Below are 7,237 nucleotides of genomic sequence, written 5' to 3'. Positions count from 1 at the left end.
CCAAATTACACAAGGTCTGCCTTTCCTTAAAGGATGTAATTGACTTGACTAAGATGTGTAGGAATCCAATTAGAAAAATAAACTAGTACTATTAACTATCTGAAAATCAGGAAAAAAATGTGGCATATATATTACAGGGTTTGGGTTACTAAAGCACCCAGTGGATAAATTGAAGGGAGGTAAACTCCAAGGGAGAACCCAGAAGGATGAGTTTTGCTTTTTCTTTTTTTAAATCTGTTTTACATATTAAGCTCACATGATTTCTTTTTTAAAGAAAGTGTTCCTGGTCAGAAAACCACTGCTCTGGAGGTCATCCATAGGGAGTGAGATTCCTGGAGACTTTCCTTCTAGTTTATATATGGATTTAAAATTTTTCATATTTACAAGTTGGCATTACTCTTGTAGTCAGATATAATAATAAATTTAATTTTTTTTTTTTTTTGAAATGGAATTTCACTCTTGTTGCCTAGGCAGGTTGCAATGGCAAGATCTTGGCTCATTGCAAACTCCGCATCCCAGGTTCAAGCGATTCTCCTGCCTCAGCCTCCCAAGTAGCTGGGATTACAGATGCCCTCCACCATGCCTGGCTAATTTTTAGTAGAGACAGGGTTTCACCATGTTGGCTGGGCTGGTCTCAAACTCCTGATCTCAAGTGATCCACTCACCTTGGCCTCCCAAAATGCTGGTATTACAGGCGTGAGCCACCACACCCAGCCCCAGGTATTTTTTTAAACTGCATAGAATGGGCCTATTTTCATGTCATTTGTGCAAAAAGAATTGCAAAATTAGTATTCAAAAGAAAGACTTGTAATGTATTGTTGGGTGGCTATAAAGCCTTAGGTCAAAGTGTGGCTTAAAACAGTACACCCCAAAGAGGCTCATCCATAATGTCAGAGAAAACACCTGAAATGACTTAGGCTTTGTCTCAGTGTCTGCCCAAATTCTACCCCCACTGGTGGATGTTCAAAATCCATCCTACAGGGTAGCAGAGAATAGAGTGCTAATGACTGGAATGAGGTAGACTTGGATTTGAATGCCAGCTCCATGCCTTTACTGGCTACACGATCTTGGGCAAGTTAATGTAATTGTATAAGCCTCCACTCCCTTACCTATAAAGTCAGAGCTGGTCAAAGTGTCAGAGGCATTTGAACCAGAGCAACTCCATCTTGAATAGGAACTGGGTAAAATAAGGCTGAAACCTACTGGCCTGCATTCCCAGATGGTTAGGCATGCTAAGTCACAGGATGGGATAGGAGGTCGGCACAACATATGGGTTCCCCTTGCTGATAAAACAGGTTGCAGTAGAGAAGCTGGCTTAAACCCACCAAAACCAAGATGGCCATGAGAGTGACCTCTGGTCGTCCTCACTGCTACACTCCCACCAGCACCACGACGGTTTACAAATGCCATGGCAACATCAGGAAGTTATCCTATATGGTCTAAAAAGGGGAAACATGAATAATCCAACGCTTATTTAGCATATAATCAAGACATAACCATTAAAATGGGCAACTAGCGGCCCTCGGGGCTGCTCTGCCTATGGAGTAGTCATTCTTTTATTCCTTTACTTTCTTCATAAACTTACTTTCACTTTACTTTAGTGACTCCCCCGAATTATTTCTTGCATGAGATCCAAGAACCCTGTCTTGGAGTCTGAATTGGGACCCTTTTCCTGTAACAAAATGACACAAAATTTCATTTAGACAGAAGGAATGACTTCACAAGATTTATTGTACAATATGGTGACTATAGTTAATAACAATGTACTGTATTCTTGAAAATCACTAAGAGAGTAGATTTAAAGTGTTCTCATCACAAGAAAGCATGAAGTATGTGAAGTAATGCACATGGTAATTAGTTCCATTCAGCCAGTCTACATTGTGCAAATATTTCAAAACATCATGTTGAAAATAAATAAATAAAACAAAATGGGAGTCATGATAGGACCTAACCATAGGGCCTTTATGAGGATTGAGAAGGATGACGGTGTAAAGCTTTTAGTACAGTATTTTTTTTAGAATTTTTTTTTATTTTTCTAGACTCTGGCTTATTGTTGATAGAATAGTATTTATCTTTTTTTTTTATCTCTCACCTCTAGAGATGGAAGAGAAATTGGTAAGGAGTACAAAAATTTAAACATTATTAAATTTAAATAATCCTTTTTACCTTAATGAGACTAAAGGGAAAAGACAGACATAAGCCAATTATAGGGTCAAGTCATTTTCATGGCCTGATTTATGGGGCACAGAGCTTCACGTGCCTACATTACCCTCAATTTTCTTAAATTGAGCACTTATTAATCTTTCAGACAGCACCTTTTTTCGAATCTTGGAGTTATGAATGGCCCTCACCATATTGATGCATTCTTACTGAGCTCCTCTCTACCTTGAACAAAAGAGACCCTAATAGTTAGGCAGGAATATTACTGCCCCTATTCAGCCTGAAGAAGTTACAGAAGATGGATCTTCACCCCTCTGCAACCTTTAGGATTAAGGGTTCTCTTATAAAAGGGAGGGAGGAAATGTCAGAAGTGTTTGAACCAGAGCAACTCTATCTTGAATAGGGGCTGGGTAGAATAAGGCTGAGACCCACTGGGCTGCATCCCCAGACAGCTAAGGCATTCCAAGTCATGGGATAAGATAAGAGGTCAGCACAAGATACAGGTCATAAAGACCTTGCTGATAAAACAGGTTGCAGTAAAGAAGCTGGCCAAAATCCGCCAAAACCAAGATGGTGATGAGAGTGACCTCTGGTTGTCCTCACTGTTATACTCCCACCAGTGCCATGACAGTTTACAAATACCATAGAAACATCAGGAAGTTACTCAATACAGTCTAAAAAAGAGAAGCACGAATAACTATGCTAAGGAGAGGCATATTGATTCTATGCTAAATACCCCTTGTTTAGCATAGAATCAAGAAATAACTCTCAAAATGGGCAACCAGCAGCCCTTGGGTTGCTCTGCCTAAGGAGTAGCCATTTTTTAATTTCTTTATTTTCCTAATAAACTTGCTTTCACTTTACTTTATGGACTTGACCCAAACTCTTTCTTGCATGAGATCCAAGAACCCTCTCTTGGGGTCTGGATCAGGACACCTTTCCAGTAACAAAAGGAAGCCTAACATGACTAGCTCCATTTTGCTCCTAACCTCCCCATGCTCATAATGATATCTTTTGGGTTAACTACTTTCACTTATCTTTGTACATAGGCTGAGTTAACTATGGGAGGAATTTAATTTATAGCTTAACTTTTTAAAGGGAAGGATGATAATAGTCCCTTCTCAAAATGAATATTCAAGAAGATAAAGAGATGTACACACAAGTAACAATGTTATGATAAAGATGCATAGGAGCATTGTGACCTGACCAAGGACAAAGAAGCTTCACAACCCCCCAACTCAGACCCTCACTGCGACCCAGGTGTCTGTGATCATCAGTCACCTCTTGATCTCAACTGAAGGCCCTCTAATTCTCCTTTCCTCTAACATAAAAAAGCCTAAAATTCTATTAACTTAAGATGGTTCTTCAGGACACTAGTCTGTCACCTTCTTGGCTTGCTGGCTCTTTGAAATAAAGTAACTTTCCTTGCCCCAACACCATGTCTCTTGACTAATGGGCTTCATGTGGCAAGTGGCATGAGCTTTGGATTCAACTGCAAGAATCCATGCACCTCTTTGGAGCTTGTATGTTGGAAACTTTATGGTTAGTTATCTTTAACTCCTGGTCTATACCACATATTAATAGCATAGGCTGATTAAGAGCAGACCTGACAGCATGTCCTTGTTGACCAAGGAGGTTTTGTCATTCTTAAAACTACTGATTTTAGACCAAACTATATAGAAATTCATTCCAGATATATTTAACAGATAATATTAACAAAGTGAAAACAAATTAAGAGAGGTTATACTACCATGGAAAATCACAGTCAATTAAAAGTAAATACCTGAACTTATTTCCATATTTGAAGAGTTAAATTCCAAGATTCCAGTCCTCTTATTCCTGCTGTGCTGGGGCCACTACACCAGCCTTAAACTCATCAGTGAGGAAGGGAATGTGGTGAAGAATGAGTTTGGGTGGGGATGTGGGTGCATGATCTACTTGTCTGTGGTTCCTACAGGCAGTAGAGATGGGTGCATAATGATGAGTCAGTGATCATTCATTCAACAGGCATATACAAAAGGCACTGATGATATTAGACCAATAAGGCATAACCCTTGTTCTCAAATTCACAGTCTATTCCAAGACTCTGCTGTTCAAATGTAGTTCTTAGATGAGCAGCACAGACATCAATTGGAAGTTTTTCAGAAATGCACAATCTCAGGCCCCACCCCAGACCTACTGAATCAAAATCTACATTTTAGAAATAACTCCAGGTGATTCATATGCGTAGTAAAGTCTCAGACATACTGTTCCAGGACACATAAACAAGCACAGGTATTTCTGGTGTAACATCTTATATGCATTCCTACAAAACTCACATATTGCAAGACTGTGCACTAAAATAACAGAGTCTATGGTGGAAATTGGTTAGGGGCAGACATCTGAAAACCTACAAAATTTTGAATCCAGAGCACTAACAAAAACAATCACAATTCTAATAAAAACAATAGTTAAATCTACTGGTATTTATATTAGTATCAGTCAATTATTTGCTGTCTTCAACCTGGGGGAGTCAGACTTCCTTCTTTGAGACGTAATGTCAGAGGCATTTGAACAAGAGAAACTCCATCTTGAGTAGGGACTGGGTAAAATGAAACTAAAACCCTATGGGGCTGCATTCCCAGACTGTTAGGCATTCTAAGTCACAGGATGAGATAAGAGATCAGCACAAGATACAGGTCATAAAGACCTTGCTGATAAAACAGGTTGCAGTAAAGAAGCCAGCCAAAACCCAACAAAACTAAGATGGCAATAGCAGTGACGTCTGGTTGTCCTCACTGGTACGTTCCCATCAACACCATGACAGTATACAAATGCCATCACACTGTCAGAAAGTTGCCCTATACAGTCTAAAAGGGGAGGCATGAATAATCCATCCCTTGTTTAGCATGTAATCAAGAAATAACCATAAAAATGGGCAACCAGCAGCCCTCACGGCTGCTCTATCTAAGGAGTAGCCATTCTTCTATTCCTTTACTTTTTAAATTTGAGATGGAGTTTCACTCTTTTTGCCCAGGTCGGAGTGCAATAGCATGATCTCGGCTCACTGCAACCTCCGCCTCCCAAGTTCTAGCGATTCTCCTGCCTCCGCCTCCCAAGTACCTGGGATTACAGGCATGTTCCACCACGTCTGGCTAATTTTGTATTTTTAGCAGAAACGGGGTTTCTCCATGTTGGTCAGGCTGGTCTCAAACTCCCGATCTCAGGTGATCTGCCTGCCTAGGCCTCCCGAAGTGCTGGGATTACAGGTTGGAGTCACCGCGCCCAGCCTTATTCCTTTACTTTCTTAATAAACTTGCTTTCATTTTATGCTATGGGCTTCCCTGAATTCTTTCTTGTGCAAGATCCAAGAACCCTCTCTTGGGGTCTAAATCAGGACCCTTTCCTGTAACAATAAGACCTAGATATTAGTATTTTATTTGTTTAAAGAAAATTTTTAGGGGGAGATCTTCAAGAGTTTAATTTTTTCCTAGAACAAGATCAACAGTTTTCACTGAGATAAAAGAATAAAGAACAACAAACTCAATAACACCAAATGGATTTTTGATACAGAAAACAGGACTGCTCCATTCAAATGCAAATTTTTACATTAAAATATGTTTATAAACCAGAGTTGTTCTTCCTCCTGATTCAACACTTCTCCCTCCTCTAACGGAAGCCCCAGGAATCTGAAGAGCATGTGCACTACTAACCAAATATACAATCCAGCTGCCCCTTCCAAGCTGGAATCTGATTACCACTGGACTAGAATCAGGGCTGCCCCCAAGGGATGGAAAGCAGTAACTATGGTCTCAGGGAGAATGGCTACTGAGGATCCCATGAAAGAGTCGAATGCTGTGCACTGGGTCCAGGATGACTGGCACACCCTGTTCACTGTACAGTTTCCCACCACCATGAACAGGAGAACCTTGGAATACCAGTCTTGATGATGCTGCCTGCCCTTGTCCACACTGATAGTAAACAGGGTAAATATTATTCTCATGGCAATTGGAATAAAAATGAAATTGAGGATGGTGACCTGCAGTGGGCAGCAGTCCTGGTCTGGGTTGGTATGAACATGTTCATGCTGAAAAGGAGGCTGCAATCCCCCATACACTTGCTCTGTAACCTAGGGGACTGCTTTTTGAACTTGAAGTTGAATTCTTACATTGATTCCTGTCTGTTTCCAACTGGAAGTGCTTTCTGGAATGGTTGAATTCTCAGAGACTCAAGCAGGAAATGGCTCATACATTTGCTACAGAGATCAGATCACACAAGCTTGGAGACAGTGTAGCTTCTCCATTGACTCTGGTGGCAGGTGCAAAGGCAGGAAGCATACAGAGTGGAATGCCTTGGGTACAACCTGGTCCAGAAACCAGCTGTGCAAGTGACAGGAGCTCAGTATAAAACAATACATTTATTTAACAATTCCCTTCTTTTGCTTGGGTTCTCTCCCAGGTCAGAGCATGACCAAAATCTAAGGCTGTAGAGCACCACTTTCAATTACCATCATTTGGGTTTCTTGTCTCAGCATGTCATTCATAGGTTATGGTATCCTCATGATCATGCATTTCTTTGAGTTTTGTCATTCTAGCCAAAGAGTAACAATCTGACATTCTACAAATGACTGCATGTTAACAAACATTTAAAACTTTTGAGAGAATACAGTGCACCAAGGAGACCACTGTCATCGGGAGGATAATACCAACAGTTTGCAGTACGCTCCTTAGCTAGGGTCTCCATGAACTAAACAAGCAAAAATCAAATAGATCAAAGAATAAGCCAGATGAAGAGTGTACCTATTTTAACCCAGCAGCCTTTCATTAATCCTCTGCAAATGAGTCTCTATAATACCCAGTATATTCATCCATGTCCAAAAAGTGTCAGCAACTGCACAATTTCTCCCTATTCAGCCAGTAGGGAATCTAGAGCAATTCTATTATCTAGTACAACCTTAGCAAGAGAATTTAAAGAAATCTGTTATGCAATCATAGCCTTTGCAATAGAATCTGCTATAGAGATGATTATAAGTAATTTCTTTCCTTCCTTCCTTCTTTCTTTCTTTCTTTCTTTCTTTCTTTCTTTCTTTCTTTCTTTC

At 40.2% G+C, this 7,237-nt stretch overlaps 1 pseudogene; it reads right to left on the bottom strand.

Annotated features, from left to right (window-relative positions):
* Window positions 1–5,943: 5,943 nt before the first annotated feature.
* LOC111554948 overlaps window positions 5,944–7,237 on the bottom strand; it is a 2,085-nt pseudogene continuing 791 nt past the window's right edge.

This window comes from Piliocolobus tephrosceles, chromosome 6 (genome assembly GCF_002776525.5).
Source record: "Piliocolobus tephrosceles isolate RC106 chromosome 6, ASM277652v3, whole genome shotgun sequence".
Classification (NCBI taxonomy): domain Eukaryota; kingdom Metazoa; phylum Chordata; class Mammalia; order Primates; family Cercopithecidae; genus Piliocolobus; species Piliocolobus tephrosceles.
This window is presented reverse-complemented; position numbering and strand designations above follow the sequence as displayed.